The sequence below is a fragment of the Heteronotia binoei genome, chromosome 8 (assembly GCF_032191835.1).
Source record: "Heteronotia binoei isolate CCM8104 ecotype False Entrance Well chromosome 8, APGP_CSIRO_Hbin_v1, whole genome shotgun sequence".
Lineage (NCBI taxonomy): Eukaryota > Metazoa > Chordata > Lepidosauria > Squamata > Gekkonidae > Heteronotia > Heteronotia binoei.
In genome coordinates, this window is record NC_083230.1 from 16,153,773 (window position 1) to 16,181,356 (window position 27,584).

The following is a 27,584-nucleotide window of genomic DNA, read 5'->3' on the forward strand; positions in this document are numbered from 1 at the left end:
GAAAACAAATTGGACACCAGCTGTATTTCCCAGACATTTTCAAAAACAGAAGAGCAGACCTTGTCCAAAATGTTCAGCAGCTGCACCATGATGGGATTTGCTATTTAGCCGGTTGGAATTTTTGGACTATACATTTTCTCTATCCCCCTCCCCCAATTACACTAAACTAATAATGCATTGCTTGTTTCTACAGCAATTGTGAACTGAAGAAATACCTGAGCGCATCTTTCATATTGCACCTGTCACTAACAACAAATGCCCTTATTCAGCACCCTTGACGTGAAATATTCACAGGGTCCTACAAATGGGCCGCCTGCAATTTTAGTTTAAAGTATTGTCAGCTAAGGAGGAACATATTTTAGTTCAAATGAAATTTGGTGGGAGGGAGATAGCTCAGTACCCACATCAATACTTCATGCTCGGCACGAGGATTTATTACACGCCATTGAGGTTCAGAATCTTTCATATGCTCAGCTACAGTATTTTAAAACGTTGTAATTTGTTGACCCTGTCTTCAAAGGCAGTGAGATTAAAGTTTATATAATTTGCCATTGATTATCAGAAAAAATATCTCTCCAGCATTTTTAAAAACTTACGTTGACCCTGTAGAGTTTTCAGGACAGGAGACAAACATCATCATCAATAAATTTATTGTTCCTAGTTTTCACAATTAAAACATATTTAAGACAAAATTACAAGCAACCAACGTTAAAATTCTAAAACCTCAGCATACAATCTACATGATAATACTAAAACAATTCACTTAGCGGTATTCTTAGAAACAAAGTTTACTCTAATCTTCCTGCAGCCAGGGCAAAACGAGCTAATCTGTAGGAAACAGAAGGGTCTGCGTCAGAGAGCATATAAACTAATTTTTTGGGACCTGAAAAGGACTGTAGATTAGCTAAAATTATTTCTGGGCCCCACATACAAAGGACAGGTCAGAACACAGAGTGGTAGATCTTTAACATGGGCAGATTTGTTGATCAGTTGGTATTTTAGCATATCTGCCTGTTATTAGCTCAGTTGACATTGTTGGAAAGTGAAATGCTATGAATGCCATTCTTAAATTACGAGCTGTTATATTGACAAGATAAGAAGTTCTAGAATGATCATTGTTAATTGCTTTGTACCAGGGTGCAAACGTCTGGTGCCTCATTGAGAAGTTATCAATTGTGAGCTGATAACAGAGGGACAGTTTGGGCCGACTCAGAGACGCCTCAAAAACCAGCATGAAAAATCCTTCCACCTGCCCCCTGTCCCCATCCCGTACTCACCCCGTCCTCCGACATCCTCAGAGCGGCTCAAAAAACGACCACTGTCAAAGTGGTAGCAAATTTCAGAGCCGCACGCCAGTCACCTCTTTGGCATCTGGATGTGGAAGTGCGCAAGTGAGGTGTTTTGACTATGTGAACCCACCAAGCCCTTCCAAGCCGCTTCTGGCCTTTTTTGTTTTTAAAAATATATCGGTTTCAAGTGCTTAGGTGCATGGGCACTTGAGTGCTCATGCACATAACAACAACAACAAAAATGAATGGAAAAAAAAGAAACTCAAACCAAGCTGCAAGGATGAAGCATAGCAGCTGTCTGATCGTGCCAGTTGCCCCACGGACAGGATGGGGATAGCTTGTGGGGAAGTGTGTAAACGCTTCTTCTTGAACCGGCCTGATTTGGGATGCCTCCAATCTGCCCATCTGTTATTAGCCATGGACTCCCTTTTAAATACCCATTCCCACAAATCCAGGTTGTTCCCTGGTAGCTGGAGCAAATCATCTGAGATGGTATAGCCAGTAATGATACTAGAAAGGAAATCAGAACAGGCCATATCCCTGCGTAACAAAATATGAAAACTAGAATTACTGAATAAGCCAGTGTTAAGATAGTTGATTTTTCTTCCATGATTTTAGAATTATAAAATGGGCTCAGGCCTTGGCTAAGGGCCGTCTGAGCTCTGACCTCAACGGAGCTGCTGGCATCCCTTTTGGTAATCCTAAAATGCTTTATCAGAAATACATTTTGAATTGTTTCTAAACTGTTGAGAATTTGTTCCTTCCGGCCCCAAACTTCAGTCCCACATAGTAAGAGAATGACCTTGAAAACAAAGAGCTTCAATGCTAGTTCTATATAAAAAAAGCCTCCTCTGGTGTAATAAAATCGTATTTTTGCTCCAGTAATTTTAAGAGCTGAGGATTTAATAGAGGTTACATGGGCATTCCAGTTTCTGGTTTTGCTATACGTTACAGTCAGGTATTTATAGGTTTTACTCTGCTCTATTGATATGTCCAGTAAGCTCCAGAGAAACGTTTTGGTCTATTCTGGAGAGCCATTACTTTGGTTTTCATGTAATTAATTGTACACTTCTCTTAATTTGCATAATTGCCCTAATTATTTAGAAGTCTTTTTAGGCCAACTCTGGTTAGGGAAATGACTGCCATATAATTGGCATACAACAGGATTGATATTTCCTGATGGTCTATAGAGGGTGGAACAAATTCTGGACCCAACGATTTGGAGATAATATCATTTAGGGATAGGCTGATTAGTGGAGGGACTAAACTCACCCCTGCTTTCTACTTTGCCTACCGGAATACTTCTTGTCAAAGAACCTGCAGTGCCTACTTTAATTTGTCAGAGTGTAACTCCGGTATTAAAAATTAGTCTTTGCCAGTTTTTCCCAGTCAATCTGTCAACTGAATCTCTGTCAAATCTAGCATGAAATTTTAGTGGAAGAGTTAAATGACAATGGTCACTTGCAATACCCTAAAATAACTTACCTGGTTCAATAGGTCGGAAGAAATGACTATATAGTCAATTATACTGGCATGAAAGGTAGAGAGTAAGGCGTAGGAGCCCCCTGAGTCGTCAAATTTTGTCCCATTTAAAACAAATGGGTTAAATGTGGGAAACAACTCTAGAAGTTTTAAGCCCGCCCTTTTAATTACTAAATATGAGACATGGTGCTCTAAAAGAGAAGCTTGATTTGCATTGTGGGCACCTACGTTTCTGCCATTTTGTGAACTACCATGGTCAATCCTTGCATTGAGATCTCCACAGATAATCTTCTGGGAGTAAGGATTCAAACGTTATTAAAAGCTGATCCCACACGTTCCCTTTTCTTAGATCTTTGGAGTATTTTGTGGGTATATACACATTCACACATAGCAGGTAACCTATCTGTTTTTCCTTGACTGATAATATCTGGATGTAGTTTGGACAGCTACTGTCTATGACTTGGACTTCCGCTTTTAAATCAATTGTGATTAGTGCTGCCAAGTCACCGCTACTTCAATCTTTGGAGTTAATTGCCGGCGTGGTGTATGCCATATAACCCTGAAGGGTTATGGAGGCAGAATCCTCTGTCTAGGTTTCCTGTAGAAATAAAATGCCACATTTTTGTAAATTAAAAAAAGACGAAAAGAAATTCTGAATCATAAAGTTTGTTATGCCAATCTTCCATGTTCCATGATAGGATCCTTAATTGCCCGGCATTTGAGATTTTTTTCCATATCTCCTGCAGTGTCATGGTAGATGCAGCCATTCCTGGGAACGGTTCCATAGTCACAGATCCGTGCAAAAAGTCACGGCATGTTTCTGGTTCATACCTTGGTTCATGTCCCGTCAGTTGGCTGGTAGATGTTCCTGTGAGGAAATTAGTATTGTCTAAAAAGGGGATTTGGGGAGGATTTTCAGTTAATGTTAAAAGGCAGCACTCTGGGTTATTTCGGGTTGCTTGAATTGATATTTCCTTTGATTTCAGGAACTTTGATCTTAGCCATTCTAATCGTTCTAGTTTGCCATTGCCTGCCTCTGCATATCAATCCTGTATTTCTTTAATGGTCTCCTATCCAAGTACCAACTAGGGCTGACCCTGCTTAGTTTCCAAGAGCTGATGAGAGTGGGCTATCCAAGGGTATCCAGGTCAGGGCATTTATCGACTTTCTTCATCGATATCCCACCTTTCCCCAGTGGTTACTTATAGAAGTTTATACCATCGTCCTCCTCGTCTGCATTTTATCTTCACAACACCCCCCATGAGGTAGGTTAGACTGAGTGTGTGTGACCGGCCCAATGGCACCCAACAAGCTTCTGTGGCAGAGTGGAGATTAGAACCTGGGTCTCCCAGATCCTAGCCCATCACTCTGACCATTATTCCACACTAGCTATCTTACCTAATTGAACATATGAAGCTGCCTTATACTGAATCAGACCCTTGGTCCATCAAAGTCAGTATTGTCTTCTCAGACTGGCAGCGGCTCTCCAGGGTCTCAAGCTGAGGATTTTCACGCCTACTTGCCTGGACCCTTTTTTGGAAATGCCAGGGATTGAACCTGGGACCTTCTGCTTCCCAAGCAGATGCTCTAGCACTGAGCCACCGTCCCTCCCTAATGAACCTGGGACCTTCTGCTTACCAAGTAGATGCTCTACCACTGAGCCAACGTCCCTCCCCAACAATATTATGTAACAATAAGGAAGGGTAGTGCCTCAGAGGCATCCATGCCTGTAACTCTCCATCCAGATATGGAAAAATGCTTGACCTTAAAGGGATCACAAATTGTCATTGTTATGGTAATGCTGTGGTGTCCAAGAACTGCCACATGCTACACATTTGGGGGCTGAAAAATGTCATTCCAGCCATTGGAATAAAATATGCAAAACAGATGGGAACAAACTTGCCAGAATCATCCCATTGCTTATTGATTAGATCTCTGGGTTGTTATTCTGGATCAAGTTATCTTGAAGGAGGCTCTGAAGTCCTTGGGGAAAAATGGGTGTCTATTGAATCTTTCTTAGGGCAGGTTTTTGCATGATTGATGGAGGAATTGCTTTCCTCTAATGCTACTTCTTAATCCTGGAATTCAGAGGCTCTCTGCCTATGAATGTGGATGTCACCATGGCTAGTAGGCACTGATGGTCCTATTCTCCATGAATTTGTCCAGTCCCCTTACAAAGCGATGTATTCCTATGGTCATAACTATATTCTCTGACAGCAAATTCCACATTTTAATCCCTCCCTGAGGAGCAAAAAAAAAATTCCTTTTGGCTGTCCTGCATCCATTGCTCATCAACTTCATTGGATGCTGCTGTATTCTAGTATTTTGGGATAGGGAAAGAGAAATCTTCAGGAAAGCAATGTGAGAACATGCACACTTAAACATTTGCAATACAATCAGGGTATGAGTAGATCAGGTAGGCTGCCACCTAGGGCACCACCTCAGCACAGGGATGGCAGGCACCCCCTCCCTGTGTGGCTTTTTCCACTGTCCCCAAGCCCAACTCTACTCTGGTGATGGCCCCATGACTCACCTACATGACTTCTCCACAGGGTGGCAGGCCAGACAGGCACCAGGCCCAGTGAGCCACAGCCAGGCAGGCAAAAACCACTGCACTCAGCCTCACTTGCCTCCCCACCACCCTCCTCCACCTTGCTGTCCAGCCTGGTAGAGCTGTACTCATAAAAACGTGTTTCACTGAAGCGGCAGTGGCCCACAGAGATTATTTATCCAAAAGCAAAGCGTGCTGGAAGCACCGCTTTTTAAATTTGTTGCACCTTCTCCTCCACGAGTGTGTGGGTTGGCTGTGCAAATAAAGATGCGGCAAAGGGTTGGAGCAAGCCTTTGGGCCAAACCTTCTTGGACGTTTCTCTTCTGCCCCCAACTGATTTTCCTTCAAGCAAGACAAAGGTGAGAAGCGGGATTTTTTTTTTAAATCATTTTTGGCAAGTGCACTGGCTGGTGAATGACAACACGCTTGCCGCTCCACCCAAACCTGCAACCAGACACCTGCCCGAGGCTGCAGTGCAGCCATGCTGCAAAGTGCAAAGCCTGCCACTGTGTACCACCAGAGCCATGGTGCACCACCTCCCTCAAGTACTGAATTTCCCAGCCAGGGCGCTGCAATCTGTACTGCCAAGGCGGAAGAAGGCCTGGGGACTTGCCACCACAGTGTCAAGGCGGCAGATTCAATAACAAGTCATTGTTGAAACAAAATAACTAGTTTATTGATGCTGTTGTTCTCGACCAGGCTAAGATTGAAAGACTAAAGATCATACAGTAGAATGCAATCAGATAGGTACACTTCAAAGGGATTCTTCAGGGAGGGGGGGACTATGCAGGGCACATTCACACATTGATGTTACCAATTCGTTCTCAGGCCTACTTTGGCCTTGAGCGTTGCTGGCTCCAGACTCCCCCTGAGCAAAGCCTGAGAAGGCACAGATAAAACTTTCACATATTCCCATTTCAAAGCAACACTACATAACAAAGGGAAGGAGGGGGGGTAGGGAGAGTGTAAGCTAGCAGCAACTGAATACAGTTTGGCTTTACCCAGGATACTCTTTGCTTGAGCCAAAGTTAGCTACAGATACATACTTGACCAGAGTTTTACACAGACCTGACACACAGCCCCTCCAATTGCATATGACTTGCAAGTGCCCTGCTTTTGCCCTAACTGGCTCTGTTTGGTATTGGGGCATTTTCCACCTTCTTTTCTGCTGCATCAGTCTCCGGTAAGTAAGTACACCCACCCCAGGCAGGAGAGGGGGCCTCAGGGGCCAGCCATCACACTAGCCTGTCCTTGTCCAGCCCCCCCCCCCCCAGGAACATGGGTGGGTGGAAGGGTGTGGGCAGCTGGGCAGGAAATCAGGGGTGGGGGGGCCTTGCCTAGGGCACCAAAAAAACCTGGTGCCGGCCCTGAATACAATATATAACAAATGTGAAAGTTTGGAAAAAGGAAACTTCCCCCCCCCCAAAAAAAAAGTTTAATGGTGCATATAGAACAGAGTTTACTTGTCACTAGATTCATGTGATAGTTCATAATTTAAAAAAAAATGCAGATGAAGAAATTGTTGTCTATTGTGAATTGCCTTCCCTCAAGGAAATAAGTCACTGCTTATGAAAGCCCTGTCTCATTTCTGAGCAGAAACATGGTTCTTAGCAATCCTAAGGACTATCCACAGCAAGATATAAGGAAATTCGCTCATGAAGAGTTGGATTTAATTTTGTTTATTTAATTTATACCCTGCCTTTCTCCAGTGGAGTTGCCAAAGTGGCTTACATCATTCTCCTTTCCTCCATTTTATCCTCATTACAGCCCTGTGGAGGTCGGTTAAGATGAAAATGTATAACTGGTCCAAGATCACAAAAGATGGTGGAGGGATGGTGCCTCAGTGGTAGAGCATCTGCTTGGGAAGCAGAAGGTCCCAGGTTCAATCCCCGGCATCTCCAAAAAAGGGTCCAGGCAAAATGGTGTGAGTATGTTCATATGTTCATATGTTCAAGATGGATGGATGAACATTTCTTTACGTTTTTCATTTCCTTTATTTCTTTTAGATTTTGTAGAAATTCATGATGAGCGTTTTCAATTTGACCATTTTCTTTCCAGTTTTCTCATTTTCTTTTATGTTGTTTTTACTTCATTTATACCATTTTAGTCCATTCTTACACAAACAAAAATAGTTTTAATACCATTTTTGTTACTGAATCTATTATTTTGGTTAGGAAAGAGATGACTGCCAATTTCATCCTGAGCACCAAGTTATTGCAAAAGAAAACTGCAACATTTGGATCAAAGCAGAATCATCATGAAATCTGATAATGCCCCTAAGCTTTCAAAGAAAATTAAAATGATAGTTTCAGGATTTTATTTGGTGTATCACATACAACATCTAGTGCCATATTTTGATTTTATAAGATTTTATAGGGGAGGGACAGTGGCTCAGTGGTAGAGCATCTGCTTGGTAAGCAGAAGGTCCCAGGTTCAAACCCCGGCATCTCCAACTAAAAAGGGTCCAGGCAAGTAGGTAGGAAAAACCTCAGCTTGAGACCCTGGAGAGCCGCTGCCAATCTGAGAAGACAATACTGACTTTGATGGACCCAAGGTCTGATCCAGTAGAAGGCAGCTTCATGTGTTCAAGATTACACATAGCCAGAAAAATTCCAAAGTCTTGTAAAGCAAGGTTGACAAGAGGGGGTAGGGGTTAGTTGAGCAACATTCTGGGGACTCTGGTCACCCCTAGGGTCCATGGAACTGGACAAACCATGTGTTTTGTTTCTAAAGAATGTATTGGTTGGATCTAGGTGTGATAAAGGTGGTTCTGAAGGAATCTGGGATTTCCATGATACCATGAGATTCACGCAGGAGCTTCACGATACAGAATTCTGACAGACAAACATTGGTACTTACATGGTTTTAAATGGCAATTTTCTGCATTTTTAAAAACAACACTAGGAAGAATTGGCAGTTTTGAACTGTAATAACGAGAAGCCACCTAAAGATTCAGATCCTATCCTGGCAGGATGGCAATTGCACAACACGCATAAATAAAGTGATTACAAGAGTGCTTCTTAACCATAATGCTCTGTAAACAAATAGGCTTAAAAAGCCCTGATGCAGCCAGTTATGAGCAAAGCATATGAATAAATGAATGATTGAAAATTCAATCTAATCCAATTCAAGCACTTGTATAGCATTCTTCAGAGAAGGTCCCTGAAGGCTAGACCGAAATAGCAGAACTACCAAGAAGGAAAAAACTATTTTAAAAAATTCAGTCTAAACTTAACACTCTCAGACAAACTCAGGCTGCCAGATATATAAAGCATCTGAGAATTTGGAGACCTTTAGCAGGCACAAATGATTATTGTTGCATGATGTGTTTTGACTTGTGGCCTCCCCCCTTCCACAAACACCCCCCCCCTAGATGAGGAGCTGCACAGTTCTTACTCCATGAGGCATTGTCTCCCCCCTCCCTCTCCCAGTCCTCCACACAGAGATACACACACAATTTCCCTCTCCCTATCTCCTTACTTGCATCCTGCTCTTTGAAAGCTCCTGTTTTCAGGCCTCAGGAGTTCCATCCTGTAACCTTTGAGGTAGCCAGGGTGGGCACTGGGAGTCCCTGTGAGGTGAGCTGTCATTCTTCTGTGGCCCAATGGACTCTCCCATTGGTGGCATGAGAAGCCACTTTTCTATCGCAGGCAGAACAGTGGCTGCAGGAGTTATCACCACAGTGCTTGCCCTCATGGCTGCAACTGATTCCCCTTGTTCTAAGTAGGGCTCTCCAGCATGTTATTATAGTGGCGAAAGTGGCTAATTGGGCTTTCCCTAGCATTGGTAGCAAAGGGCCTTTTGGGGAGCCCACATACAGGGACCCCCTGGCCCAATCTTTTTGGGACTTGGGGATTTTGTAGGGGAGAGTCCCCTGCGGTTTCCTGCAGTTTTGGGGGCTCTCCCTCAAACCCCCTGTCCCCCAGCAGCCTTTGATTATGCCCTATGTTGCCATTGAGTTCAATGGCTCTTAGGGTATAATGGAGGGATAGAGACCCCCAGGGATTATATACCATCTATAGGATATTATATATATATCTCGGCTTGACTTCGCGAACGAAGATTTAAGAAGGGTGCAGTAGTCCACGTCTGTTGCAGGCTCGCTGGTGGCTGACAAGACCAATGCGGGACCGGCAGGTCCGGCCACAGTGGCTGCAGGGAAAAGTCTGATTTGGAGTTGGTGCTGTAGCAGTACGATTTCTTTGTAAGTATATATATTTCTTCGTAAGTAACTGCCCTAGTAAATTTTATATTAAATTTCCATTAGGCTTCCCATGCCCCCATTTCAATATTATAAGGTTGTTCAAGTTCTAATGGTAGTAAAGAGTTTATGGCTCAAAGGTCCAGGGAGCAGGTCATCTTCAACATCAGGAGAAACTCCCGGATTGTTCTTTGACTACAAAGAGAATGGATCTCCCTAGGTCTTTTCAAGCCAGCGGGGAGAGGAGATTAGGATAGTGTCTGCTGTTTCCTCACTTGACCTTGAAGAATTCAGCTGAAGGTGTGAAAACTGAGTAACTCTGTAACCCTAAGAAGAGTTGCAACCTTCTAAATCAGTTGAAGTCAAGGGTCTCAGAAGGGTCTAACTCTGCTTAGAATTGCAGTGTACATATATACAAGCTGAACATATATAGGTGTATTTGGGTAATAAGGAATTCTGCACAACAATTGTATGTGCATGGGTTTATTTGAATATCCACGGTATAAAAAGGCTAGAGAGAAATGGATTAAGCCACATATGTGCCAGCAAAACAAGCCTCCCTTAGATATTTCAATTACTAAAATCTTAATAGATCCTAGGCCAGCAAACACCCTTGATCAGCTACATTCCTTGTTCAGGCCATGAGAGGTCAAGCAGCTTTTGATATGACATTTTCTCTAATATAGCATAGCCTATGTCTCTGGCTTGACTTCTTTTATTGATAGCTGGGATAGATTGATATTGCTCAAGACCTTTTTAAGGTCAGAGGAAGAAAGGAAGCATGCAAGCAAACAAGCAAGCTTTGGCTGGCCATGCAGCTATTGTGGAGTTCGATTCATTCCCACCACATGTTAAGTGGCAAAGGTTTATTTGTGTATCTCAGACACTCAGATCTGGGAGACCTGGGCTTGAATTGCTACTTTGCCATGGAAGCTTGCTCGATGACCTTGGGCCATTCTCATACACGCCTTGCCTATCTTGCTGGGTTGCTGCAAGAATAAAAATGGAAGTTGTAAGCCATTTTGGGTTTCCACTGGGTTGAAACGTTGGGTATAAATTGAGTTAAATAAGTGGGAATAATTACTTTTAGTTATATGAATCATGACTACTTATATAAGAGCAAAACTTTTGCTCACTGTGCAGCAAAATTATTAGAAGGCATTTTGTCTTGAAACCTTCAGTCATAATTTACATAAAGATAATCAAATGTTCTCATTTATAAGAAGCTAGTCCACTGTTACTTCGGTTCCCTCCCAAATGTTTTCGCAATTTCAATCCTCAAAGCAACACCAATTTAAAAATGAGAAAAAACAAATCTAAAGAAATGAGAATTCAATCTGTAATTCATCCCCCCCTCCTCACAAAAGGTAGATATTAATAATGGAAGCATTAATGAAAGCAAAGTCTCCACAGGATTTGAACCTCTCCCTATTTCATGATATGCTCAACTAACCTATTCATAGAATTACCTCAAGCCATTTGTAGAACACAATCGAGCAGTGCATTAGCCAAAAGAGATTGCACGGAGTCCCATGAATATCATAAAAAATACATTGGAATAGGCAAAGTAATTAATTTCTTTGCATGACTGAGAGATGCAGACAAAGTGCATTCCCCAGTTCTTAACCAGTTCTATATGTGCATTCCTTTAACAATGTTCAGAAAAACCACACCTTCATATATGTTGATGCTAACAAGCATTTTAAAGAGATGGTTCTGCAATTTAGGTCTCTAGAGTACGTTAGATGTGAATTAAGACCACCCAGCTACTCAAAGCTTTAATTCTGACATTAAAGAAATTGACTCCGGTGTTTAAAATGACATAGAAACCAACTTTTTTTTTTTTTGCATTCTTCTCATGCTCTCTTGAATGATGGCATCACTTTGGTCAGTCCTGCTGAAACCTATCTGGAGAATGAAAAGCTCACTGTGGGCTGTGTCTTCGGTATCACAGATCTTCCTTTCATACTTGAGTTTTCTATACTTGCCTTTCTAAGATTGGTTGCATCTTAAAGGAGATTTTTGTGGAAGATTTAAAGCGTTAACAGCATCTCAGTGTGTGATTAACTGGACCTCACTGAGACTAATCATTGTTTGTTTTCATTCCAGTTCATAAATCAAGGCAATAGTAGGACAAAAATCTGGCTAGGAGAAAAGCACCAACATGAACTGTGATGTCAGAATCCCCCCCCGCCCCCCCCACGCACACACATATTTCCAGTTGGGAAATTCCTATTTTTGCTCTGAAGTTTTGTTCACAATTTAATACAATCAGTATTGCAGTTAGCTCTGCATGTATGCAGCTGACACATACTTGCCATTTTCTGGCTTTCTTGAATATGCCTCAGTTTTATCACGGCAGTAGGCAGGGCTTTCTAATAGAACAGGCCCAGAAGGAATTCATTTGCATATTAGGCCACACCCCCTGACACTAAACCAGCTGGAACGGCGTTCCTGTGCATTCCTGCTCAAAAAAAAAAAAAAGCCCTTGATACAACAATGCAAAAAACTGTGGGAAATAACGAACAAATAAAAAAACAACACAAAAAACTGTTGAAAATAACGAACAAATCATGAAAATACCTTCAAAAATATTAATAAATGTTCAACCACTACAACATAAATAAATTAATTTCCAACCACTACAATATTATATATTATCAACAATTCATAAATACGAGGGTTTTAGGAAGTGCCCATCCATGTGGCATTTGAAACGGCTGCAGTCGTGGGGGACTGCCACTAATGTTGTTTCAAGGTCTAGCTGTTTTTCCTTATCACAGTCCCAAATCATACCGCTAGCTGTTTTAAGGATGAAATTGTCTAAGCACTTTGATTGGGCCTACCCCTGCTGTCATGGAGATTAATAGTGAAATGATGATTGATCTGAGTAGGATCAATTAGAGCAATGCTAAATGCTCTTGAAAATGGAGAAAATGTTGAGTGTGGGGGGGAGATATCCCCCCTTTTAAATTTATCCTACTTAGAAAAGCTAAGTCAAACTTTTTTGCTAATGATAGGACTGTTGCCAATCTGATTTTAAAATCTTGAACATAGTTAATACAAACAAATGGGGAAGAGTCACAACTCGGACCACCTCAAAACCCAAGTTGGTGACAACAGACAGGAAGTTTGGATAGGGGGTTTGACCACTGGTGACAATGGATAGGAGGTTTGCCCATGTATTGTATATAAAATTTTCAAATAAACAGAACATGATAAAGCTTTTAGAACATAAGTAACATCATGTTTAAATAACCATCCCTACCACTGGGTACTGCTGTTGCATATCTGAACGTTTGGGTGGGTTCTGCATTGGTTCTAGTTATTTTTCTGCATTCTATGTAAATTGTCTGTTTAATGTAGTACCTGTTTTTAAGAACTTTGTTGGACACTATGCTGGCAACCACTCATATACCTTCCACTTAAAAAAAAATGTTACAGTATGCCAAACTAAAAGCAACAGCAGACATTAGGCCGATTTAAAAATTGCTGTAAGGGCCCAGACCTGATCAGGTTTGCGGTATGGTGGCAACAGGGGATCTTATTTCAACCTGTGTGCTTTTGAAAGTATTGAAATTGGGGGTGGGGGGGACAGGGGCGAGGTTGACTTTAAAATGTACAAGAAGGAAACAAGATTGCCTGCTTCCACCATAGCTGATTGAGTTAACATGACAATTTTAAATGGCTAAATTATCCTCCAAAATGGTGTTGTTGCCACAGGTTAGCCCCATGGCTGCTGTCACATCTAGTTTGCCCCAGTACCTTTTAGAATCATAGGGCGTTTTCGCACTGACCTTAATCGGCAGCGACGCCCCTCTTCAGTGCACAGGATCTGTGCGGATTTCGCACCAATTGCCGCGGAGCGTCCGGAAGAGCCGGAAAGTCCCGCGGCTTTTGCGGCGCAAATGGAAACCGCCAAAACCCAGTTTCCATTTGCACCGCAAAAGCCGCGGGACTTTCCGGCTCTTCCGGGTGCTCCGCGGCAATTGGTGCGAAATCCGCGCAGATCCTGCGCGCTGAAGAGGGGCATCGCTGCCGATTAAGGTCAGTGCGAAAACGCCCATAGGGAAATATCATGTGATACAAATGTCTGGCATAGATAGGTAAAAAAAAATTGGTTTTCTTGGAGATTTTCTATTTTTATATTTGGAAAATCATTGTATACTTGTGCAAATCCTGGAATAAATTTTTAAAATGGTGTCTGACAAGGTGCTCCGTAGGAAATTGTTTCATTGCAAAAGTGAAAATAGAGACTTGTGTTCTCCATAAAGTAACGTATATATCTTGATATCTTCATTGGCTGCTACTGGCAGGACAAAGAAATGCATAAGGAGTTAATGGCAGAACTCCATAAAGTTTTTCTATATACTTTGGAAAGTGTAACATGTAGTTCAGTTAAAAATATATATATTCTATATACACGGATGTTAAGAGAGCTATCCCATCACGACTTTTACATTATTAAAAATTACATATATCTTCTTTTCATTTCCTCATTTGAAACACAGGTACACAGGTACAGTGGAGTTTTGGGGCTCACCAATAACTATCTCTGATCCAAATAATCTCTCGGCTTGACTTCGCAAATGAAAATTTAAGAAAGGTGCAGTAGTCCACGTCTGCTGCAGGCTCGCTGGTGGCTGAGAAGACCAATGCGGGACAGGCAGGTCCGGCCACAGTGGCTGCAGGGAAAAGTCTGATTTGGGGTTGGTGCTGTAGCAGTACGATTCTTCCTCAATCTGCTTTTGTCCTCAAGACCAGCTATGCGTGCGTTCTCAAAGGAAGAGACAGCCTGGTGGATGGTGTGCCTCCATGCTTTGTGATCTGAGGCTAGGTCAGACCACTGGTGATGGTTAATGTAACAGGTACCAAGGGATTTCTTCAAGGAGTCCTTGTACCTCTTCTTTGGTGCCCCTCTATTTCAATGGCCGGTGGAAAGTTCACCATACAGGGTAACCTTGGGAAGGCAGTGGTTTTCCATCCTGGAGATATGCCCTGCCCAGCGCAGCTGCGTCTTCAACAGCAATGCCTCGATGCTTGTAACCTCCACCCGCTTGAGGACTTCAGTGTTGGTCACAAAGTCACTCCAATGGATGTTGAGGATGGTGCGAAGGCAGCTCTGATGAAAGCGCTCAAGGAGTCGCGGATGATGACAGTATAAAACCCATGCTTTGGAGCCGTAATAATAATAATGTAGTAGAATATAGCTGTGGAGATGACAAAAGTGGTCCTAGTTTAGTCCACTGGAGTTAGCCCAGAGACCTGATCTCCAATTTCTATGAGCTACTATGACTTTGACTATAAATGTACTATGAACATTCATTTGATGAATCGGGTTGATCCACTTGGATTCAACTGCATCTTGCACGAGGAAAATAAAATCTGGCAGGCCCCAGGAAGAGTTGTTGACTGTCTGTAACTTTATATAACTCATATGGAGCACGCTGCAGTTGTATTTCTGGTGTTTTAATAAAACATGCTCTCCTAGTATTCCTGTGCTTTAATTTGAATTAATAACTTCTCAAAGCTACAAATTTTCAAAAATTGAACAGGCCTTACGTGGCTTAAAATTTGATCAAACACTGGCATCCAGTGGGAAATGTAAATATATATTCTGAAGGAGATATTGCTGTGTTAATATTTCAGCTCATCAACTCTTACCCATTTATCAAAGCTGATATATTAATAGTAATCCAGAAATAGGGATTCTCTGGAGGACATGTCTAGTTTACAGTGCAGAGTACAGGATTTGTCTTCATATTGATATATAAAATCCTTGGCAGTTCCATTTGTGTTTCCATAACTTATATTCATTGGGCTGCTTTTTTTCTACTGTACGTAAGAGATGGAGTGTATTAAATATTCTATAAAATGCTCTTCTGTCATCATGCAGTGTATGTGTTTATGATAAAAAAAACCCTAGTCAAATTAGAGTATGTGAAACTCTGAGTGATTCTCTGAATCTCTGCAGGACTATACCACTTTAAAATGTCAATGTGGAAGAAAACACTTGAACAACCTGTGCATAAAGGTTTGTGGAAGATTTAAATATTCCATCACTGTATCTGCTGAGTATTGCATCCTCCATTTTCCCCTGTGTTGACTACTGGATGTTTTCTGTTCTTTCATGAGGGGCTTGGTTTCCCCAAACTCCTGCTCTTCTTTCTTTCCCTCCCACCTGCCTTCTTTCCTCCCCCCAGCTCTGCTTCTTTGCTCCCTCCCCTACCATTGGGGAGGGGAGGGGGTGGTTAACTCCATGTTTTGTGTACTCATTGCAATTCCTCAGGTTTGCAGAACAACAAAATACAGCTGGGGCTGGACACATTTTGTAGGTTTGGGGATCTTTATATCTAATAGCTGAGGTCTGGAATTTGCAGCACCATGTTATGGATTTTATTTTCTGGACTGATGCTGCAAATTATGTATTTCAGTTTTAATATTATCCCCACTCAACTATCAATCTGTTTATTAGCATTTTATTATTTAGATTATAGGCAATGCTGGGAGACTGCGTACTACTCAGTCAGTCAAAAATTTTATTGTATACAGCCATTGGCCATTACAAAATAAAACAGAACCCAAACAACAAAGTTTCAAATTAACACCTTAAAAGTTCCCCAGAAAGGCCAGCCTCAAGAAGTTATAACATTTGAAATTACTCTTGCTCTTATCTTCTTAGCTGCAAGGGCAAACAAAGAGACTCTATAGGACACATGAGCATCATTGTCAGATAACAGAAATATAATCTTTTCTGTTTCTGAATGTGCTTTTAAGGAGGTTAGTATACCAGACAGAAATTTAATTCTGGGGGCATTGTAGGGTGGACAGGATAGAATATAATGGGGGAGTTCCTCTATCACAGGTAAGTCACAAATGCAAAAACAGTGTTCTGTTGGGATGTGGGAATATCGACCAGTTAACAGAGTCGTTTGCATAGTCTGAAAGCGGAGAGCTGTGAAGGATGTTCTGATGTTAAATCTGGAGATATTAACCAGGTATGGGGATCTCAGATGATCAGACTTGATTAGTCTGAACCAGGGGGCTACTTTAGATTTTAGGATTAGAGAACGATCTAGCAACTCATCTGAAAATTAGATCCAATCCCTAAATTGTGAATTGTCATTTTGGACCCCTCGGAGATCACCAGGAATAGAATAACTCTGGATAATGTTGTTGAGGTATCTAGAATGCCTGTGATCTTTTGATAGCAGAAAATTAAATGAATGGTAATTAAGGGAAATATGATGAGAGGATTTACTTTTTTCCCAATGTTTTATTATAGCTAGGTGTACCCGTGCTCTTAGGAAGGGAGTCCTGTTTCAGCCCTTATCAGGGCAGCAGGAGAGCCCCTAGGAAGAGCAAGAATTCATCTTAGGAATTGATTCTGGATTACCTCCAGATTGGATAAAGTATTCTCATTCCACCCCCATATTTCGACACTGTACAAAAGATGTGGTAGAACCCCACTTCTCGGCCTTTTGGCTAAGATCAAATGCATACTACTCTCACACTGCTAGAACTTGTAGTTATCCAGTGAAACTGATAAGCCATAGATCCATTGCAGACCATGTTTTGGTTCCCACTCAACTGCAGGCCAACCAGCCATGCCACTGGGGGGCTGCCTTTGCCACCGTGTAAGAAGGATGAGTGACAGGGTGAAGGACACCATGGTTCTGGGCTGGGGTGGAGCCAGCTCTTGCTAATGGCCGGCTCTGCTCCTACCCAGTCAGTCTTCGCCTCAAGTTCAGGTGGAAAGGAGCTGAAAGTTCACCTCTCCATTCCCAACTGGAGCCTTTGGGATTCACTGATCCAGGTCACGGCCTTGAGGAAGGCTGGAGCATCAAGGAAGTCATCAGGATGCTGACAGATATTGGTTGTTTGCAGGAGGTCAGCTGTGTCTTAGCCATGCAGCTGGCACTTATGGGTCCCAGCTTTCTAACTTTCCTTAAATACATTCCTCTTCAGGTGGCCGACAGTGTTCCCTCTAAGCTGAGTTAGTGTGAGCTAGCTTCTGGCTCACCCATTTTTGTCTTAGCTCAGGGAAGATGGTCCCAGAGCAAACTAATTTATGCAGTAGCCAAATTGCTCACTCACAATGTCAATGCCAGTTGCTCACAAAGTAGAATTTTTGCTCATAAGATTCCACAGCTTAGAGGGAACACTGCCAGCCATGGGACCAGTGATGAAGGGCTACAGCTTTCTTCCTTTCCTGGGAGGGAGCAGGGAGGTTGGAGTGGCCTAGGTGCTCTTTGCTTTTACTTCAGGGTGGGAGTGGGTAAGTGGCAGCCAGCTCCACAGTAGGTTTGCTAACCTGTCATTTTCTTGGACAACAGAGTGCTCTTGAGCAGCACCACAAATGGCCCAGCAGGGAATCAGCGGTGCGTGGATGAGGCATTTTGGCAGGCTTTGGTCACCCCCTCTCCATTGTTGCTGTGTTTTGGGCAGGTAGGGCAGCCTGGGGAGCAGGCATTAAACTGTTTGTGCTCCCCCCCTTAGCAGTTTACCTTTTTCATGGTGGAATTAGATACAGTGATCCAGACATCCCAGCTACTATGGGATAAGGTGCTGGGTCTGCAAGCCATGGCTGCCAGTTTTATGTTCCTCAGAAAAGCTATTTTAAGGGAGTTGCAACAGCTTGTATGGCACCTTAACTTTGCATGCAAAGTTGTAGCTCCAGATTGGGCCTTTTTGCAAAGGCTCTGTGATGCTATGGCTGGACTTCACCTCCCATACCATAGAATATGGATTTCCAGTGGGCTGCATACTGACATTTTGGTATGGCAGAAATTTTTAGGCTCTTTCAATGGGGTTTCCTTCTGGAAGGAAATTTGAAACTAGAGGCTGAGCTTCAAAATCACATCTGATGTGGCTGGGTCTCAAGGATTTGGGGTCAACTTTCACAGATATTGGTGCATGGAAGACTGGCCAGATGACTAGGGACCTCACCTTTCTTGAATTTTCCCATGTATTGGTAGCAGTTTGGCTGTGTGAGGAGGAAATGGCTAACCATACTGTGGTTCATGTTATTAATTCCCTCCCATCCTGGTCTCCAAGGGTTATGAGGTTGGTCTGTGCCTTCATCCTGCATTGCCTTCAGCTTAACCTACTGTTTTTTTTTGCCAGGGATGTGCTCCTGGTTGATAATGGGGTTGTTGATGCTCTCTCTCATAAACAGATGGAGAGGTTTTATCAGCTCACCTCAGAAACCAATTGTCATCCAACAAGGATGCCTCCAGAACTATGGCTGATTGGCTAGCCGAAGCCAGCAGGGTGATAGGGCTGGCTATTGCCTCTAGCACAAGAAGGTCTTATGAACATACAGTTCATCAGTTTGAAGGATTTAGGGATAAAGTAGGGTATCACAAAGAATGGACTGTTCCGGTGGAGCACTTTCTCCACCACTGTGCATCTCTGAAAGGTAAGGACTTGGCCATCAATTCTCATAGGGGCAGGCTTTTGATGGTAGCCTTTATTAACAAAGTAATGGGCTTTAAGGAGAGTACCAGTGATTTCTGATTACAGAAGTTACCGGAGAGCTGTACTGGCAAAGTGGGCCCTTGACTGAATCTGAGGCAACCCATTTCACATCCAGCAGAAAGCAGTGGTTTAAATGGCTCCAAGTCATCTATATGAAACAGTTGAATGGCAGGGAGCTCTCCACCACTGAGCTGCTTTTTGTGAAGAGCAGAAAGCAGGGGGTTAAATGACTCAGAGTCACTTAAACCCGTTTTCTGCTCTTCACAAACCACCACATACTGTATCAAAATACGTGGAAGTTCGTGGTGTTCAGGTCATGAACCATAAAATTCATTATGAACTTTAATTCATCAGCTGGTTCATGCCCATCCCTAGCAATCACTGCTTACTTCACTTCTATGGAGATAGATCAAGATGGCTAGCCATGTTAGTCCTTCTGTAGCAGTAGAAAAGAGTAACAGTCCAGTAGCACTTAAAGACTTACAAAAGTCTTTCTTACTCTTTTCTGCTACTTCATTTCTGTGGGTCAAGGACACAGAAATCAAGGCTTGGGATGAAGATCTTAATTCAACTGTGAAACAGACTGTCAAGTCTGCTTGAACTCTGGTCAAGCCTGCACTCAATCTTTGGTTCAGGAGCGAAGCATCCTGGGTAAAAGCCATACTGTATGCCAATGCTGCTAGCCTGAACTCTCCTCACCCCCCCTCCGTTCCTTTGTTATGCAGTCGTGCTTTGAAATGGGAATATGTGAAAGAGATTATAGAGCCTTCTCAGGCCGGGCATCAGAGGAGGAGACGCTCAAGGCCAAAGCAGGCCTGAGAACGAAATTGTAACATCAATGTGTGAATGTGCCCTGCATAGTACCCCTCCCTCAAGAATCCCTTTGAAGTGTACCTTATATGATTGCATTCTACTGTATGATCTTTAGTCTTTCAATCTCCTTGTAGTCGAGAACTATGATATCAATAAACTAGCTACTTTGTTATCAACAAAGCCTCGTTATTGAATCCACCGACTTGACACAGACCACATTGCTACATATCCTGGGGCCCAATCGCCATCTGCTATGAACCAATGCAGGTAACTGGGTGAAGGTGCTGGGTCACCTTGCCACATCCAGGGTTTTAACTATTCAACAAAGGATGGACAAAAGCTTGCCGACCTAGATAATACTGCATTTGTGCGCGGTGTGAATTTCAGATGCAGGCTATGGAAAGTTCCAAAGAGAGACAATCTTTCATTTTGTACCGTAGGCGCATCATTTAATATGCCTATTTGTAGGCACTGAACTTGCAAATGACAAAATGTTATCCCCATGCTAATATTTAAAGGAGTAACTAAGTATAGTAAAGCTCATTATGCATTTATTTGCAGCTGGAAAAAATAGCAGTCAACTCCCAAAATGGTATTCACAGATGAAACTAAATAGTGAACTGGCAAGGTGCAAATGGGGAAGTGTCACTATTATTCATGGTATTCTACCCAAGTGAGAGCTTCCCTGAATTTTAATTATTAGAGAACTCTTTACCTCTAATTTGGATAAAGTATGGAAGAGTAACATATATGTCATAATAGTTTTAAAAGCAGAAAGGAGATCAGCGATGTTTTCTAACGTTTGTACCAGCTATACTGCTTTTCCTTGGTGTAAGTGATGCAGCCATCATCTTTATTTACTACGCCTTCAAAATCTGATTATGTAAAATTTACAATAAAATCCAGTTTAAAGCAAATGACCAGCGATGTAGTCAAGCTCTGGACTGAACCAGTCCCAGTCATAAAATGCTCTGAATCTCTATAAAACTATTTGCAAATTTCAGGAGTTGTTTAAAAGATCTGACCATCAGTTCTGGTGCCTTCCTTTTGGGCTTCTTTTTCCAAGACAGCAGGAAGGCAAGCAGAATGGCAATACGGGGAGAGTACAACTCAGTAAAACTGTACCTGACAGTGATGTCATCCTACCAGAACATTTTACTGACATTTCAATTGAACTAGAAAATCTGAGAGCTCTGTGGTGACCATGTTCACCAGGCAACTTATATTTTGCTTGACAACTGTGGTCACTCATGAGTCAAGACTTAGATCACTACCTTTGAATATTGTGCCAGACAGCTTGTTTCAAGCAGACAATGAACCACATGAAGGCAGCCTCTTCCCCAGAGAACTCCTATGAGGCGGTAATTGTGCAGCAAGAATTATCCTTCGTTGGGGCAACAGGGTTTCAATGCTATTTTCTTGTTTTTATGCACCTTGAACGTAAGGCATCCCTTTATCATCTTTGCAGTAAAAAAAAAAAGCTTTATTAAAATGATGTGATGGCAGAATAAGCTACCACTCCCAGGAAGCTTTTGTATATGGAGACAGATCAGCAGACATTATTATTGCTCTGTCAGACAGACTCAGATGAACACCAAAGAGTAAGACAGTTTTTGTTTTTAGTAACAGTGAAGGTTTTCATTTTTTTGTAACAGGAACTCCTTTGCTTGTTAGGCCACACACCCCTGATGTAGCCAGTCCTTCTGGAGCTTACAGTAGACCCTGTAATAAAAACCCTATAAGCTCTTGGAGGATTGGCTACATCAAGGGCGTGTAGCCTAATATGCAAAGGAGTTCCTGCTACAAAAAAGAAAGCCCTAATTTCAGTATTTGTTGCTCTGTGATAGCAATTCTTTCTTTAAGCAACCAGAAGCATACAGCAGCAGAGGTGGTGGGAGGAGGAGCATAGTTCGTAGAGAGATTCTGCTGACTGTGCAGGTAGGCAGAAAGCAATCCGTCAAAGAGACATTAATTGTTCACAAAACAGTTTAGTTTACTATTTAAAAAGTAGCCTCAGACACATAATCACAATGTCCATCAAACTATCAGTGTCTGAGCACCTTTACATACAGCATTTCCACTTTCTCCAGTTATTGTGTCATCCAACTCAGGGTACCGGGCCTTCCACTTATAGCAGGAGGCCTCCTGGCTTTGTGTTGCATTGTTTGCTGGTACCTCAGGCATGCAGGAGGAAAGGGTGGGGAGCTTAGTGGGCTGTCATCATGCCAGCATGCATAGATCACTTCTGGTAAACACACACACACACACACCAGAAGTTATATGGTGGATGCTCTAGCATGTTGCAAAAACTGTATGCTAAAAGCATAAAGTTTGTGCAAAATACTGGAGTGTCTGCCATGTTACGTCCTGTTTTTACCATAAGTGATGTAAGTATACACCATAAGTGATGTAAGTATGTAGGTACACCTAATCTTACCCCACATTTCCTCTTAGAGGTTGAGGGCTATGGCCTGACAACACCTACACTCCACTGGCGTTGGGGACTCTTCCCATCATGCTGAAAGAACAGAACTATCCCTTTGTCCTTAACCTTCAATAAGCTCTTCTACACACACAAAGCCAATAAGCTCTTCTGCACACGCAAAGCCAAAGCTTTGCCATTCACCAATTTTCCCGTTTTCTGAGGCCCAGGCGGAAGGCTTGCTTCGTTTAGCTGGGATTAATTTCACCCAAATAATGTTAAACAAAAGGTGAAACAATGCTTTAAATCCAATGCACTTAATTTTCCTATTTTAATGAGAAAGTGACCCCTTGTGCTCTTCTTCACTGTAGAATAATTACTATCTGCTGTTACTAACACTTCCCGAAATAAATGATCTAATCGGGATGAGAATTAATAAGCAAGGCTGATTGAGTGTTCATGGGCTCATTACATAGCATCATTTTCATCTGATATTGTTCTCTCACTCCCCCGTAGGTGCCATCCTAGGGAGTTTATTCTTAGAAAGTACTTACGTCTGGTAAGAGAATGTTTGTGCAGTTTCACTGGTTTGGAGGTGTTTGTGTGTGTGTGGGGAGGGGCAACAATCATTTGTAACAGAGGAATAAATTGTCACATTGAATAAAAACAGAAGTGATATATGTATGTGTAACTTAATAAATAGGGGAACTAGAACCGAACTGGAATAATGCAATTTAACAATTTTTAAAATTAAATTTAGCAAATGTCTTATAATATATACCATAGGATGTGTAACAGGATGGAAATCCATGTGCTAATGTTACTTCTATTGTTTTATGTGTCAAAACCCATGATTATAATACAATGAAACTTTAATAGTTCATTTCAGACAATGTGATACCATGGTTTATTTTAACTGCGCTTAGTTTATGATACCAGGATTCAGCTCAGTGACAATCAACCGTATTCTTCAACTAATCCATTATAGCTGGGGAGAGTGGTCTTGGGGATCAAGTGAGGATTAAAACAATATATCTGTATTTACACATAAGAAGATATTGGATTTATATCCCACCTTATACTCTGAATCTCAGAGCGGTCACAATCTCCTTTACCTTCCCCCACACACAACAGACACCCTGTGAGGTAGATGGGGCTAAGAGAGTTCTCACAGAAGCTGCCCTTTCAAGGACAACTCCTACAAAAGCTATGACTCACCCAAGGCCATTCCAACAGGTGCAAGTAGAGGAGTGGGGAATCAAACCCGGTTCTCCCAGATGAGAGTCTGCACACTTAACCACTGCACCAAACTGGCTCTCTAACACTATAACACTAAATTAAGGGCAGGATTAAGATATGTTAAGGCTACAAACTGTATCAAGTTTAAGAGGTCTCATAGCAATTATAAAATAATGGCAATTTGGTAATTTTGAGATTTTTTTTTGGAAGGAAAACAGAATCTGAAGCCCCAAGCTGTAGCTTACCTAGGACTAGACTAGACTTTTTTGGCAAGTTGTACGTGGGTTCTGCCCCCCCTCCCCCACACACACTACAGTTTCAAGCTGGGAAAGGATCTCTTTGGTCTTTAAAATGACCTTCCCTGAAGCTTATGTGTAACTACAGAGAACACAATTTGCCAAAAAACATAATGTCTAGTTTGGACCTTAACCGAATCCTGCTCTGTCTAAACTAAACAATGGTTAAAACTAACTATGGTTAATATACCAGCTTAAAATCATGGATTCAGACCCTGGTTTGATGGAGTATAACTAATGATAGTCTCCCAGACTTCCAGCTTGGATGTGCGGAATCTCTTTGATGAAGCCCCCTTAACCTAAGAATGGCTGCGTCTTCTGGGACACAGATGGTGACCTGAATAAGATTCCATCAGCCAACTGACAACTAAAGTTTCTCTCTTGGAACTTAGGGGGTTGGTATAATAAGCTCCATGATCCAGACTTTTTATTATTTGGGCATGACATTCTCTGTTTACAGGAAATGTGGGTATGTAACTCTGATTTCCCTGTTATTCAGGGGTATAGGACATTCAGTTCCTGCAACTAGAATACACTTGAAGGGTCGAGGAAGTGTGGGTTTAATAACCCTGTTTTCAGTAGACTTAAAAGTAGATATACAAGATCTGGAGAACAACTGTCCTGATAACTTTCAGACTTTACTTCTTAAAGGAACCTACTTTAGAAGTCTTTCATACATAAATGTGTACATTCCACCTAAGGACTTACTTCTCCAGCAAGGTGGAAGCATATGGGACTTACGAACCAAAACACTGGAATCTTTAATTTCATGTTTTCTAAATGCTTATGCTATTTTATGCTGTGATTTTAATGCAAGAACAGGGTCAGGTTACCTAGAGGCGAGGGATGGTATAAACAAACAGACAACATAAGAACATAAGAGAAGCCATGTTAGATCAGGCCAATGGCCCATCCAGTCCAACACTCTGTGTCACACAGTGGCCAAATATATATATATATATATATATTTATACATATATGCACACTGTGGCTAATAGCCACTGATGGACCTCTGCTCCATATTTTTATCTAAACCCCTCTTGAAGGTGGCTATGCTTATGGCCCCCACCACCTCCTGTGGCAGTGAATTCCACATGTTAATCACCCTTTGGGTGAAGAAGTACTTCCTTTTATCCATTTTAACCTGACTGCTCAGCAATTTCATCATATAATCACTTCCTGGATCATTAATCGAAGAATCTAGCTGTAGATAAGTTTGGTCTGAAATTGCTGGAACTTCTCTTGATGACCAACCTACATATTTTACATGACACTACATTTGACTTAAGTGGTGATATTTTTACCTATGTGGCAACTTGTCGGACTAGCACTGTAGATTATATTGCAATATCTCCAGCTCTAATGAATTTTGTGACTAGGTTCGAGGTCTTGGATTTTACCTTGAGTGTCCACTGTTCTTTACATTTATTCCTTATTAACAGTGATAATGTATTATCAAAACCAATCTAAGATTTTGCAGAGGATGTCGTACCTGGCTGTAGGAGACCTAAGTGGTCAGAAAAGTTACATAACATACTAAGGATAGTCAGCGGAGTACCAAATGCAGTACGATTGGTAGAAATTCAGGGCAGGGTTGGCAACTCCAATTTGAGAAATTACTTTGAAGATAAAACGGAGGAGCGCTTTCAAGGAAGTGTTGAGTTAAAACACAAGAAGCAGACATACCAAATTTGGAAGTGGGTTTGAGAATTGCTTCCTGATGTTTCCTTTTAAGAATTGTATTGATGCCATGAGAGTTTTCCCTGAAACGATGTGTATGACCCTATCAATCTTACGTTCTTATCAAGCTTATGTTCTAAATAAAACTTGGTTGGTCTTAAAGGTGCAACTTGACTCCTGCTTTGTTCAACTGCTTCAGACCAACACGGCTGCCCGCTTGGATCAATCTATCTCTAATTTATTTATTTCATTTATAGCCTCCTTTCTTACTGAGACTGAAGACTGGACAGAGGTAAAAACATTGCTCTCAGAGCAGTATAGAACATGCAATTAACATTACAATACAATTGAACAAAGCAGGAGTCGAGTTTCACCTTTAAGACCAACCAATTTTTATTTAGCACGTAAGCTTTTGTGTGCTCTTAAGCACACTTCATCAGACGAGGAATCCAGCACAGTGAGCAAAGCCATACATAGCTGAGCAGAGCCATACAATACACCGTGATTACAAAATTGTATAGTAGCACACTAAGTAGAGTGTACAACATACAGTGAAACAAAACCAGATTGGAAAGTTAGAGAAACAGCTCAGTGGTGCATTAAATGTGTATTAAATGCACAAAACAAGGAAAACTACCTAAAGTTTCACAGACATTATTCAGACATTAATTATTACCTTTATTTATATATTTTAGTATATTTCTATTCTGCCCATTCCCCGTAGGGCTCACGGCGGAGTACAACTTATAATAAAACAATAAAATACAATAAAAACATTCTGTAAACAGTCAACTCAACAGCACTCAGATTACCATGTCATCACATATTGACCAGCCTAGACATCTCACATCATGGCAGTTTTTATTCCATTTCCTAGCATAGATGACAGTGCTGGCTGGGGAGGCCAACCAGATCAAGAATAGACACCAGATCAAGAATACCTTAAGGAAATGATTGCCATTAAGATAGTTCCATGAGGTAGCCATAAAGAGGGTAGCTGTGCTGGTCTGCAGTAGAATAGTTAGATCCAAGTCCAATGGCAACAGGCAGCCCAATCCTAAGTACCTCCACATAGCCCCACCCGAGAGTAGAACTAACATGGGCGGCATTAGTCTGCTTCCAAAGGGGAGAAGTAATGCCAAGCGGGGAGGGGAATGGAGTGTAGCCGGACGAGTGGGCATGAGAGACAAGCCATCGCCAAGGTGATCCCAGTCGTGCATATGTGGCAGTGTGGGGGGGAGGGAAGGGGCAGCGCAGGATCACAGGATTGGCCAGTCTGTTGCACATGATTGGGAGGGGACGTGGAAAGCCTGTGCCTGAGAGGCTGCCAACCCCCCATGCCCACCCACTGTCAGAGACTCGTGCCAATGGCAGGCAGGCGGGCAGAGGCATGTGCCCCCTGGCTAGCCACAAACAAACAGGAAGTGCAAAGTGCAGAAGTCTGCTTCCAAAGGCAGCAGCCAGAATGTGTGTATGGGAATGAGCAGACAGAGTCCCAGCCTGCCACCAAGTCCAACAGGCAACCTCCCTCCAACATTGACTCAGAGACCCCCTGTGCCACTCTGATGCCCCCTGCTGTGTGCATGGAACTCCTCCCCTGGGGGCCACAGAACTCAGAGTGTGAGGTGCTGGCCATGCACCCACTCCATTAACCCCCCCCAGTTGTACTATGAGCACAACAGCCCTGTGAGGTTCGGCAGGCTGTCAGGCTGGTCAGGCTGAGGGATGGCACCCGGCATAAGACCACCCTCCCTCCCATGAGATGTGTGGGGCGAAGACTTCTCTCCCCGTCCAGCCATGCAGGGGCAGTGAGGTGGCTCAGAATCTTCCCCCTCCCCCTCCCCAAGAAACAAGTGAGCCCACCCTCCAAGGCATTCCCTCGGGGAGCCCACTGACAGAAGGGCAGAGCGGAGTGAAGCAGAAACTAAGCAGGAGAGACAAAGGAGATGCACATCTACGGTTTTATTGTGCTGGAACTGAGTGGAAGAGCATCCCAGGTGGCAGTTGGAAAGGCTTCAGTCAGAGAGGTCCCATGTGACAGTTGGAAAGGCTGCCATTGCAGAGTCCCATACTGTGTGCCCCACCCTACCTGAAGAGGCTGGGGCAGAAGCTTTTCTAGGAGCAGCAATTG